This window comes from Haemaphysalis longicornis, unplaced genomic scaffold (genome assembly GCF_048455015.1).
Source record: "Haemaphysalis longicornis isolate Haplotype H1 unplaced genomic scaffold, Haemaphysalis longicornis Haplotype H1 scaffold_7, whole genome shotgun sequence".
NCBI classification, from domain to species: Eukaryota; Metazoa; Arthropoda; class Arachnida; order Ixodida; family Ixodidae; genus Haemaphysalis; species Haemaphysalis longicornis.
In genome coordinates this window covers 173,178,779-173,192,173 of record NW_027526422.1, presented here as the reverse complement: position 1 = coordinate 173,192,173, position 13,395 = coordinate 173,178,779, and positions in this window count along the sequence as shown.

Sequence of the window (13,395 nt, the reverse complement as noted above, 5' to 3'; positions counted from 1 at the left end):
GGTTTCCCGGTGGCCAAAAAGCCAAAAAGGGAAAAAAGTCAGCAGCGATAACATATGTGCGTCTCTTTGCTTCTCTGCACATGTCGTGGAAGGTAGATAGTCTGCTGGCTTACCTACCTCGTGCCACCCTTTTCTCTCTTCCGACATCTCACACTGATCAGATACACACTCTTTCTCCCCTTGTGGTCTCATCCTTGCGTTGCGCTGAGGAAAAGAATAATGCGCCGTCTTTGTTCTCGCTGATCATCTGCAGCACTGAACTGCCCTGCGAGAGGCTCCGCCCACCAAATGCTCGAGAGCGAGCCATGGCTCTTGTCCCGCGTGTACACCGTCAGTCACTTCACAGGGAGTGGGGGTGGTAAAACGTTTATTGAGTTTAAAGGAAAGGGGTAGAAGGGCATGGTTAGCCTCCCAAGTCCAGGAGGCCTCTTGTCCGGGCGACCTCCAGTGCGCGCCGCACCAGGGCGACGTGGCACTCCGGTGCGGAGCTGGTCAGCTCGGACTCCCGCTGCTCAGAGGACGAGCAGGTTCAGGATGGGGGTGTTGGGGGCAGGAGAAGACGAGGTGGTAGGTGTTGATAGTGATGTGACAATGTGGGCAGTCGGGTGGAAAGAGAGAACGGGAAATGTGTCATAGAATAATGTGGTTACAGTAGGTTTCGGTCTGTAGTCGGCAGAGGATGTAGGCCTGTTGGGTGATGAGAGAAGGGGGGGCGGGTATCGTCGTCGGCAGTTAGTGTGGTGGGAGGAGTTGCACGTGTGGTCGAGAGGTGTAAGGGCTGCTGGGTCGGGGGGTAGGGGAGTTATTTGATCGAGGCAAAGCGAGGGAAGGGCCCGGGTAATGAGCGCTAGGGCTGCGGCGTGGGCCGCCTCATTCCCTGCCAGGCCGGAGTGGCCGTGGGTCCAGACAATGGACAGGTCAATGTCTTCAGGGAGGCGTGGAAGGAAGTGAATCGCTGCTGGTGGGGTGAGGCCGGCTTGGCAGGGGCGGCAGGTTTTCTGCGAGTCGGTTATTATGGTCAGGTAGCGTTGGTGCCCGCTATGCCGACATAGCCCAGTCCTCCACCCACCACACCACAACCATCGCAGTCCTCAACAACGAGAGCCGCCTCTCCACCGGGGACTCCTATCGCCACATCCCCACGCTCACCGCCGAGTCCCGCGCCATCGCCCACGCTGCCCTGACCCACTTCAAATGGAAGAGACAACTTTATTAGTATAGGGGTTTATTACGCGGACAACCATGATACAAACACTGCACTTCACTACTCCCCTATCCCCTGGGGCATACACACGTCGGCGTGTGTCCAGCCCGTCTTCGGACGGCAGCTACCGTCCGCCGGCGAATGCGCCGCCGCGCGACGTTCGCTGAGATAGGGGAAGGATCTCTCTGTGCCGCGATACATTTTAAGCAACTGGGCTCGACCGGCCGGAATCTGCACTCGTGGGCTGACCTCAGACGGCGCGAGTTGTCTTAGCGCGGACGCAGGCAGCCCTACCAATGCAACGGGGAAATGCCCGGAGACTTACCGGACATCCTTGACAAGCGCACTGACTCAATCGAGGCATGCGCAAATCCACACAGTGGGGGCCTTGACCCACGGTTGTGGGAAACAATGGACAGTGCAAGAACGGCCATAAGTGGCCGGAAGCCATTTACGTTCCCGTGAGCTGCGCTTCCGAAGGCGGTCTCCCCGGGGATAACCCGCTGCCCGTCATGAGTCGCCACGTAGGGAGAGTTTATTTGTACTGATTCTGATTTTTTTTGTCATTGGTGCTTCACCAGTTCGCTATTAGCTTGCTCCCTGTGATTTGGGTAAGGGTGGAGAGTTTGGTTTGGTGCTAAGTATCATTTTTTTTCTCATCTACAAATTGGTTTCTACAAAAAAAATTGATTTTTGGGCTATCGCTTTTTTTATTTATTTTTTATTCGCTGTAACCTGCCATAGCTTGGCTGGAGCGGGTTTCATTCCCCGATTTTTTTTTTGTTTTGTTTTGTTTTATTATGGGGAACACGGAATTAATAATAAAGGGAGAGGAGCTTGGCTGCTATAGCGTGGGTGGAGTGGTTTTTGTTCGCAATTTTTTTACGGGGAGCACGGCATCAATCAAGTAAGAGGAGGAGGTGCGCGAGGATCACCCTCCTCCCACCAAAGAGGAAAGAGTCGTTAGCGCCTCCTTGACTCGATTAGAGGGGTTTGGTGCACCCATACCCCTCTCCCTAAATGCCCTTCTGGTGGTCGGAAAGCCAGCCGGCAGTCACCTTCTTATCCAAAAAGAACCATCCTAATGTGAGTAAAACAAAGCTAGTGTGCACCAGCCCCAGCTGCCGCCCTTGAACAAACACTGCTTTCAGAATGCACGCTACCAATTTGTTTATTTATTTATTTATTCGTACCTGCAGGGCAATACATTACGGAGGGGGGAAGGTGTACGGCGGGGAAAATCATAAAAACAGGCAGGTCATGCCGAACGATAACACACTTGCCCAACCACGGGGCCCTTACGCTCTCTAACACGCGACGTGGTGCGACGGAGAAAACCAAAACAATATGCAAACTAAACCACCCCCGAGATAACCCGAAACCAGAGAGGGGGAAGAACCGACCTAGCAACAGTTCTGCGTTCCCTCTCGATCACTAAGGGGAAAGCCATAGCCCTTTCCTTTTTTTTGTTTTTGTTTTGTTTTTTACTAGCAAACTATAAATCTTTTTACACTTTTCTACGCAAGTTTTTCGTCACTAGACAATGAAATTTACAGTTCTTAACACAACCATGCGAACAGTACTGTGAACAGCTCCACGCGTTTACACAACGCGCAACCACTAACAGAAATACAGCAAACAACTCACAATAAAAAACATTCATTGTTTCAGTCACATAGAGGGCTGGAGTGGTCTGTTGAAATGCTGGTGTGCGTCATGCGGGTATGACTCTTATGAGAACAGGCGACTCCACAAAGGTGATGTCGGCAGACACGACACGATGTGCCCGCACCAAACTGTCACATCTGTCTAACGGGCTGGGGCACGCCCGTGTACGAGGTCTCAGCGATCCAGGTGCCCTATTTCCACACTATCCTGGCGTCCCATGTATAGGTCATCTCAGGGTAGTTGTTCCGAAGAGTGAGACGCCCATTTACAAAAATAGCTATAACGTCCCACTTCGCACCGGCCAGTGGCACTGCGACTGATCATTTAAGGAATCTTCGAGCCTGCCAAACTGTATGACCAAGGTTAGCTAGAAAATCACGCAACAAAGTGCACACTTCACCATTCAGGACTTCCGCATTTAACAGTTCATACCCACTGACGATGGCGATGCATTACACCACGAACCCCGATTGGCCTAGCGGGACACTTATCTCAGGGACCACCAGCAATACAAGCTGGCACCTGTCGTCAGCCCCTGAAATGCAGATCAACCTCATGGCGCTCCGCCGGCCCAAGGCGGCGCCGAAATTTCTGGAAATAAGAAATCGTTCTACCAAAACCATGGCTAGGTCACCCGGGTAAATACGACTCACGGTATCCCCACAGAGAAAAGTGGTCTGATTAATCCCTATAGATACAAGATCAAGCATCATGCTCTTTAGCACCCTACCGGCGGTTGCGTCCCCACGAGAGAACCTTAAAATCAAGCACAGCACAGAAGCTTTATGTTATCATGCTCGAAGCGACGAAGACCTCATTCTGTCGAGCTACGCCGGAACTCATAACACGAGGACCCGATCACGCCGGTAGCCCGAATGCGGGCTCCCACCAAAACGTACACTGCACGCAACAAGTAGGTCTGGCGCGGCCAGCTGATTGCACAAGCAAAGCTCGTTAAAGGAGGCAGCGAATGATTTATCGTATGCTGCGCCACGCTGGGTGCCACAAATGTGGGCATCATTAACCATTAACATTAGCAATAACAGAATAACGCGCTCTCGTTATACTCACTGCTCTCGCGCAGCCCCGAACTGCCGAGTGGCCCTGCGCACAGCGGATTCGAGAGCGAGCCACGGCTCTCGCCGCGCGTGACACAGTCAGACACTTCACAGGGATGCGATACCTTTTACAGTACAGGGGTTTATTACGCGGACAACCACGATACAAACGCTACACTGCACTACGCACCTAGTCCCTGGGCATACGTCTGCGCGTGCCCAGTCCGTCTTCGGGCGGCAGTTAGCGTCCGCCGGCGTATTCGTCGGCGCGCGACGTTCGTGACATAGGGGAAGGGGCTTTCTGTGACCGCTATACATTTCAAGCCACGGGGCTCAACCGGCCGGAATCGGAACTCTTCGGCTGGCCTTAGACGGCGCGAGCCGTCACAGCGCGGACACGGGCAACCCCCCCAATGCAACGGGGAAATGCCCGGAGCCTTACTGGACATCCTTGACAAACGCACTGACGCAATCGAGGCATGTGTACATCTACACAGTGTGTGCCGCGACCCACGCTTGTGGCAAACAACGGCCCATGCAAGATAGACCAAAAGTGGCCTAAAGGCATTTACGTGCCCGTACGCTGCGCTTCCGACGGCGGTCTCCCCGGTGGTCTCCTGGGGCCCTTCCAGAGTCACCCCGTATGGAGCAGAGGGAGGCCAGCGAGGACCACCCTCGCCCCACTAAGGACGACAGCGTTACTAGTGCTTCCTCGCCCCAAGAAGAGGGGCTTGGTCCCGAACCCATTAATGATCGCTTGCAACTTTTTCTCAGTTCCACTCAATTGGGCAGTTCGGGTAGGGGCCATGCCCGAAGGAAAGTGGTTTCAACATTCTTCCTCGCCGACAGATGGCGCTAGTTGGCCTCGAAGGGGTAGAACAGTTGATCCGGACGGTCGACTATTTTGTTGCAAGGCAATCGTAAGGAACATGAACGAAGTTTTCCATGCCGTCCGCGATGAAGTTCTTGAATCCGTCCAAGGGTCCACATCTGTCTTGGACGATGCTTTTCACCGACGAGGACCACGTTTCCTTCCTTTAATATCGCAACCCCCTTGACCTGGTTGATGGAGAAGTTCTTTAACTAACTCAGGTATTCCTTGTCTTAGCGGGTCCAAAACGCTGTCATGTCGTCTTCCATTCTTGTTCAAAGAACTCGCAGCTGGTCAACTTATTTGTTGGGGCCATCCGTAGCTTCGTATGGTGGCAACGCCGTGAACCTCCTCCCGATAAGAAAACTCGCAGTAGACAGTGAACACGGTTCGCTGACGTCATTGAAGACGTATGTGAGGGGTCAAGACTTTAGAGAGAGAGAGAGAGAAGAAACTTTAGTGAGCAAAAATAAATTGTGGGGTGGCTTCATAGTCCGGAAGTCCATGGGCTGTCCTGGCTCTGCCCGCTCTGTCAACCAAGATCATCTGGTCGTCGAGGCTCGAGCTGGACAATATGCTCTCCCACTGTTCACGGGAAGGGTTGGGAATGGGGGGAAGGTCGGGGTTTCGGTCGCACTCCCAGCCGATATGGTAGGGGGTGCCTGAATTGCCGCAAAAAGCACACTCCGGGGAGTATCGTGTGGGGAATAGATGATTTAATCGTACTGGATTTGGGAAAGTGTTTGTTTGAATTCGTCTTAATGTGTTTTCCTGCATTTTAAACAAACTGCGTTGGGCGGAGGGTAATGTCCTTCTACCTAATCTATAATCTTCGGTTATTTCCTGAAAGGTCTCAATCGGCGTTGGACTGTGCTCCTCCTCTGGGGCCCGGTTGATGAGAGCGCGGGCCAATGCATGGGCTGTGTCGTTGCCCGGGAGATCGGAGTGGGCAGGGGCCAGACGATTCTGACCGTGCTAGAGGGAGGGGTTTTGCTCAGGAGGCACAGTGCTGTTGAAGAAACTGCTCCAGCCGCGTAGCTTCTGCATGCCGCTTGACAATCGGTGATTATCGTAATCGCCATGGTTTTCGTTATGGCCAAGGCAATTGCCACTTCTTCCGCTTCCTGGATAGAACCGGTCTTGATGTGAGACTGGTGAATGGTTGATCCCTTGAGGTGACCACTGCAGCCGCTGCTCCGCGGTAACGCTGGTATGGGGTGGCATCTGTGTACACTGCTGAGGAGTCTTTGGAATACCGCTTGTCGAGGGCCACTGCTCTGGCTTTTCTCCTCCCCTCATAATGGTCTGGGTGCATATTCTTTGGGAGGTTGGCGACGTAGACATTCTTTCTGATTTCTGGTGGAAGCATCTGCGGTTGCTGCTTCTCCTGAGTCTGCCATTTATATGTAGCCAACAGTAGTCGCCCCGCAGTGGAGAAGCCTAATCGCAGTTTGTGGCTTGCGAGGTGGGCCTCGATAAGTTCTTCGGCAGTGTTGTGAAGGCCGAGACTGAGCAGGCGGGCTGTGGAGGTACTCATGGGTAATCCCAAAGCTTGCTTATAGGCTTTTCGGATGATTATGTTTACTTTTTCGAGTTCTGCCTTGGATATGACTGTGTAAGGGGTTGCGTACGTTATCCGGGAGATGACAAAGGCTTGCACGAGTCGATTTGTGTCCTGCTACTTCATTCCGCGCTGTCTGTTGGAGATTCGGCGAATCATGTGCGTTACTTGTTCTGCTGAGTGCTTAAGCTGGTTCGCCAGGATAGTGTTCTTGGCATCCGCTTGGATTATTAGCCCGAGAGTTTTGAGGTGTTTGCAAGGGTTTATAGTGTGGCCGTCTAGTTTGATCTGAATGTCATTGGAGCCCTTGGTGGTGAGTTCTTTCCTTACTAGTAGTAGCTCTGATTTTTGCGGGGCGCAGGAAAGGCCGCATTCCTGGGCATACTAGTTAACAATGTCGGCTGCCTGTTGAAGGCTGTGTTGAAGGCGACCCCGGGAATCAGAGCCAGTCCAAATTGTTATGTCGTCTGCGTACAAGGCGTGTTTTATATCGGGAACACCTTTGAGTCGCCTCGGAAGATCGAGTAGTGCTAGGTTGAAAAGCAGTGGGATAACACTGACCCCTGAGGGGTCCCCCTGTCTCCGAGGTGGATATGGGCTGAGGAGACGTCTCCACCTCTGAGCACTGCCACGCAGTTCGAGAGGAGGTCAGCGATGTAGTCGTATGTTCGTTGTCCACATCCCGTTCTGGCCAGGCGCTGTAGGACTGCAGTATGTGCCACGTTGTCGAATGCCCCCTTGAGGTCCAGGGCGAGGATGGCTCTTGGGAAGTGGCGGGAGGCTGGAACTAGGATGTCTTCCTTAAGCTGGATCAGCACGTCTTGTGTTCCAAGGTGCTTGCGGAATCCGTACATAGTGTTTGGCATCAGACCTGTGTGGTCCAAGTGTTCTTGAAGCCTCACGACTATGATGCGTTCTAAAATTTTGCCCACACCCGAAGTGAGAGATATCGGCCTCAGGTTGTCGATGTGAGGAGATTTGCCCAGTTTAGGGATAATCCGGACTTCCGCTGTTTTCCAGGCGATAGTGAGTTTGCCAGAGCGCCAACAGGAGTTAAAATGGTTTGTGAGGCTTTGCATGGCTCTGTCGTCGAGGTTTGACAGGAGTTTATAGGTGATTTTATCTTGCCCAGGTGTGCTGGCTCGCTTGCTTTCGGCGATGGCTGCTCGAACCTCGTGTAGTTGGATGTCCCAGTCGAGCAAGGGATTGGGGGTCCCAGTGTACGGTAAAGATGGAGATCCATTCCCGGCCTTGAGGTACTTGGTTGTAAGATCTCTAATGAGGTCTTCCATCGTGCCTTGGTAAGAATTGAGAGTTTTAGTTAAAGTGCGGCTGCTTTCACCCTTGCTTTCCAGCGGGTCAATTAGGTATCGAAGCAACCGCCATGTCTTCCGGGTGGACAGTGTTCCTCGAAGACCATCACACATTGTCAACCAGTTTTCCTTGCATAGCGAATTTGCCTAATCCGCCGCTTCCTTGTTAAGTTGTGCTATACGCAGCTTAATTTTTCTGTTATGTCGCTGCTTTTTCCACCTATGCGTAAGGCTGTGTCGTGCTTTCCAAATATGCAACAGCTTGGAGTCGACGTACAGGATTTGGTAAGAAGTGGCTATAGTCTTTGTGGAGGTCTTCATGTCTCGAATGAGTTCATCGGCCCACTGGTCATAAGTGAGGTCCGGCGATGGAATCTCGCGCTCCCTCCGGATTTTGCGGAAAGTGTCCCAATCAGTGATATGCGCTGAACCAATACGGGCATTGTAGTCCATACCATTAACTTGTATTTTGGTAATATCATGATCCGACCCTAAAGATTCCGTTGTGTTGATCCAGGTGGTTTCTTGGACGTTGTGAGTGATTGACAGGTCAGGGCATGTGTCCCTCATCACACTGTTCCCAGTCCTTGTGGGAGTATTTAGGTCGTTGATAATTGTGATTTCTTGATCTTCTATGGCTGTTACAAGCTCCAAACCTCTTTTATTGCTGTAGCAATAGCCCCACAGCTGATGAGCAGCGTTAAAGTCTCCTAGTATGAGGACTGGGGAACCACAAGCAATTTGAAGCGCGACTTTGTTTGTGTCTTCAATTCCCGACTGCTTTTTCGTTGGCCTGCAGTACATGTTAAGCATGAACAGGCTCTTGTTTTGGGAGGAACGAGGGAAAAGCTCGGTGAGCGTGTGGTGACACTCTTTTTTAGGGAGAAGGTGTTGCGTGGACGCGATGGATTTTCGAATTAAAGTTGCTGTAGATTTGCCTGTGGGACCTATATGTGATACATAACCCGGTAATTTTGCGGGGACATTAATTTCTTGAATTACGAGCACGTCCGGGGGTGGGTTCCAAGTTGACAGGTGTTGCTGGAGCTTCCCGGCCTTGTTTTTGAACCCTCTACAGTTCCATTGCAGGACTGTAGTATCACACTGCCGATTATTTCGTGCGGCCATCGTTAACAGAAGCATGGTCTTGGTTTTGAACTATCGATGATCGGGAATATGGCGATTGCCTCTTGCGGAGTGAGCTGCTTTCTATATTCTCTACTCGGGTCTGGAGTTGTTCTATTTTTGCCGATTGCTGGTCTATACGGGCTGATTGTCCGTCAATCTGCGCTCCTTGTTGTGTGGCGAGTTCTTTCAAGTGAGCGATCTGCCGACATTGTTCGGCGAGTTGTGCACTAATTTGGTTCAGCAGAGTTGTAACAGATTCGATGGAGTTGGGCTGGGCTCCTTGCTCTGTCGGGCTTGGGCTGGGATTTGCATTTGACTCAGGAGGAACTCGCTGTGCCTGTCCTTGGATTTCTGGCGTTGTCGCCGTGCTTGAGCAAGCACTGGCCTCCTGAGCAAGAGGAGGGGGAGTGATCGTTGGGGCTTGGGGCGAAGTGTCCATGGCAGAGCTACTTTCTGCCAAACGCTTCCCCGGCCGTTTGCGTTTCTCGGTATTGGGTTGCTCACATTTCCTATGAAGCTCGGCTAACTCGGCACACATCTCGTCAACTTTTCTCTCTAAGCGCTCACAGTTTTGGCATGACGGCTGCTTAGCAGGTATGCGCTGATTTAAATTGGCGGTGGGAAAGGTGCAAGCCGTTGGAGAAGCGATGTTAGCCCAGCTCACCTGCCTAGTTGTGCTGCCGCCCCTTGAAGAACGGCTGCGGGATCTTGACTGGGACCGGGACCGCGATCCAGAGTTCCTTCGCGATGAAGAGAAGGAGCCCCGGCGGACCGGGGTGTTCCCGGGTCTCCGTCGACGGCGGCCACGCGGTGGTGCAGGCTGCTGTTGGTCCACCGGAGCCTGGGATGCTGCACGTTGTCGCGCCAGCTCCTTCTGTCGCTTGACGTACAGTTCTCAGAACCGTTGTGGGCAGCCCTTGGATGCCGTGAGGTGCTCCCCCTTGCACAGGGAGCAGCAGGGCTTGCACACGTGGCCATCAACTGGGTCCCTTGTTCCACAGGTGGGGCACGCCCCCACGTTGGGGCATGGACAGGCCGTGGATCGATGGCCCAGTTCGTGGCAGATGGTGCAGGCAGGAACCGTCTTCCTATACACGTAGCAACGGTGTTCAGCTCCCAGGTGGTACACGTAGAACGGCAGCTTTCTTCACAGGATTGTTACGATTACTGTAGTTGAATTTCCGAGCCTTCTACAGGCGATGAACTCAAATCCAGGGTGGAAGATGTTCTCGAGAATTTCTTGGCTTGAGTAGTGCAGGGGGATGTCGTGGATGACTCCCTTGACTGAATCGTCCGGGGCGAGACCGTAAAGTTGGACTGGGTAGACGCTCCCTCCAAACATAACTTGTTTCAGGTGATGGAGCGCTTCCGCTGCCTCGCGGTGGGATGTGCTCACCGTTGCCGTATTTTGAACACCGTCGATGCGAAGACGGAACTCTGCCTTGCGCCACGTGAGCTTTGTTGCCCTGAGTAGGACTTCTGAGAGCTCCGTTGGACTAACTTTGGCGAGATTCAGGCCGCTCTGGGGTCTTATGACGAGCTTGTAGTCGTTGAAAGGCAGGGAAGGTGGTTTCGGCTTCCCGGTGGGTTGAACGGAAGGCTTCATTGCCGGCTTTGTCGGGGTTAGGTCTGGCTGCTGAGTGGTTTTCTTCATGCGGCATCGTTGGGCCCGACACGCGAAGTCGATCCATTTCGAGCTTGCATCGCCCGTAGACGGGTTCTCCGCGGTGTAGTCCCCTTCATCGGATGTCTGGCAAGCCATGACGTCCTCGGCATCGCTTGAGTTTTCGTCCAGGTGGCTCGGCGAAAGCGCCAAGCAGGTGGCGGAGCTCGACATTGTGCGCACTCGTCGCTAAGCCTACCCCAGTGGAAGTAGGCCTAGCTCGCCGATGAGGAACGTTGACCGTGAATTAGTGCAATATTCACTTACGGTCAAACAGTCAGTATCTTCGCACGCATGGTAACTTCACGGACACGGTGGATTGGTTGAAAACGTCAATACATTGGGAATTCCGCGTCTCTAAATGGAAACCTGCGGAGCCCATGCGAGGCAAGTCATCACTGTTCCAAACAAGGCACTTCGGCTCAAGAGTTTAGAAGAGCCTCCACTTCGGTTGGAATACATCTTAGAATACATTTTTAAATACATCTTAATGGATCGTACCAGTCTTTCATAGATACCTCCCCACCAAAGAGAGCTTGGGCAGTTAAACTTCCACTGTAACCTTGAACTTGTAAAAAGGAGAGAACATGTCTTCCCCAGTCTTTGAAGTTCTTTCGAAGCGCACACAAAAGTCCGTGCGTTGTCGCTATAAATAGTGTTACATATTCCATGCCGGGACACAAACATTCGCAGAGCGCAAATGACGGCTTCCGTTTTGAGGTCTTCCACAAGCTCAGGTGCACAGCTCGTGCGACCCCACAGGTAACCAGAACAATGTATGTCCGTGCATGATTTTGGCCTTTCACGCATAGGGGTCCAGCAAAATCAACTCCGCTTGCAGAGGAAGGAAAAGCTGGCGTTTTTCTGCCTTTCGGTAGCGGAGGCGTTTCTTGCGCTACGGGCTGGTTCTGTAGTCGTTGGCATACAAAACATTGTCGTATAGTCTTGTTTGTCTGTTGCTGGGCGCGTGAAAATCCAGAACCTCTCACGGACCTTGGTTAGTGTGTCACGTACTTTCCCGTATAGACCTGTGCGTGGGCGTGCTGGATCACGAGCGATGTCAAGTGCGTGTTCATAGGTAAAAGTATGGGGGCGTGGCCTCCGTAGGTGTCGCTGGTAAGCACCCTCCCCCGAACTCCCAACAAACCGTCGTCGTCGGCGAAAATTCTCAACCCTTTGATAGGGCTGTTCGAGGGCAGATGTTTCTTTCTGTCAAGAGATTTAACCTCAGCGTCAAAGTAATTCTGTTGTTCCACTCGAACACGGGAAAGCTCTGCAAATTGAACTTCTTCGGCTGTTAGTGGTCCAGTAACAATTGTCACTTGCTTTAAGTTGTTCATGTAACGACGTACCCATTCTGTGACGCGCAGTAACTTGGACAAAGAGCTGAAACGTTCGGTTTCTATGACAGGTGGCACGAAACCAGTCCCAATCATGGCGTGAGCGCTGGTAGTTGCCGCTTGCTCTGGTACTTCTAGTAGTCCGTCTTCTGGATTCACCATTTCCGGCCACAAAGCAGGGTCAGTAAGCCAGTTTGGATCATGCCACCACAGCTGCGATCTAGTTAGCTGGTCGGCTGAAATGCCCCTTGTCAATAGGTCAGCAGGGTTTACTTACCTGGACAGATGCGCCAACGTGTGTAGTCCGTCAAATAGACCTTTCCGGAAAGTTGCGCGCGCCCCCAAACGGCGGCCGCAAAGCAGCCTGGGAACTTTGAGCGCCGCAGCAGCCGCCGCCGCTGCCGCCGGGGCCGCTCTTCATGTAGTTTTACCTTGCCAAACCGTGCCGAGCGCGGCAGCGCCTGTGGAGGCAGCATTTGTTAACGGTGCAGCTTTGGCGTTTAACATTGTGTGATGCATACAGAACATCTGCTATGCTGGACAGCTGTTTTGATAACTGGCTTCTTTGTTAAACTTCAGCATTCTTACCACAGCCCGCATTTCTTCAACAAACTGCTGCATTTTGGGGAGTTGCAGTGTGTATCCCATCGATACATGCTACACTGTTCATTTCAAGTACTGTTGCCTAAGAGGTGGCAAGTCTTATTGGACAATCCTGAGCTCTTTTGCTGTTTTCGGCTGTGTGTAAATAGGAAAATAGAAATGTTGATTTCAGCCGAAAAAAAAAAGACGAGGCAGCTAGTATGGTATCATTGTAATAAAAGACTCGGTTAGCAAAACTAACCAATACCGACTAAAAGGTAAAACTGTTCAGAGGGCGCTAATACAAAGCACGCATAGATGACATTGCGCTTACTTATCAATTGAGAAGTGGTTCATGTGTGAAGTTGTTCAGGTAACAACAAATTTTCTATATCTGGTTTGGCTTGTCAGCCATCGCATTTGGGAAAACATACCACATGTATACAGTATAATCAAGTTATTCACTTCTCGAATAACTCGCTCAACCTGTCTCCTCGGGGTGGCGATCTGCGGTGTGCGTGTTTGCTCCGCTACTGTCAGTTGACGCCGACCATTTAACATGGGGGGTCTGTTCAACGCCAAGTTCACGGAGCTCATCTTCGATCAAGAATCCTGAGTCAGCTATGACGAGCTGTCTTCTTTGTTTTCACACAGGAAGCACAATAATAATGCCACAATCAGCGACCGAAAAGAAATAGTCGGAATGCTGAAGCCACAACACAAACAGAAGACACCCGTTCCTCCAATGCCGCAGGAGACGGGCTGCAGGCAGTCGCTGGATAGACCGCATCGTTGTCTGCTGCTGGAGCGAAAGCATTGCTTTATCGCCCTGTTACGCCCTTTGTGATAAAATTCATTTCAAAACGGACGTTGATTACTCTAGGCTGACAGGAGTATCTCGACGGTGCTGCATATCACTAGTTCGTCTTGGATGCCTGGAAGCGGGACGGGCGCTTAGGAGGGCAGAGTTTCGTTCACTTAGCGGCCGCTAGGAAAAAAACAACAAA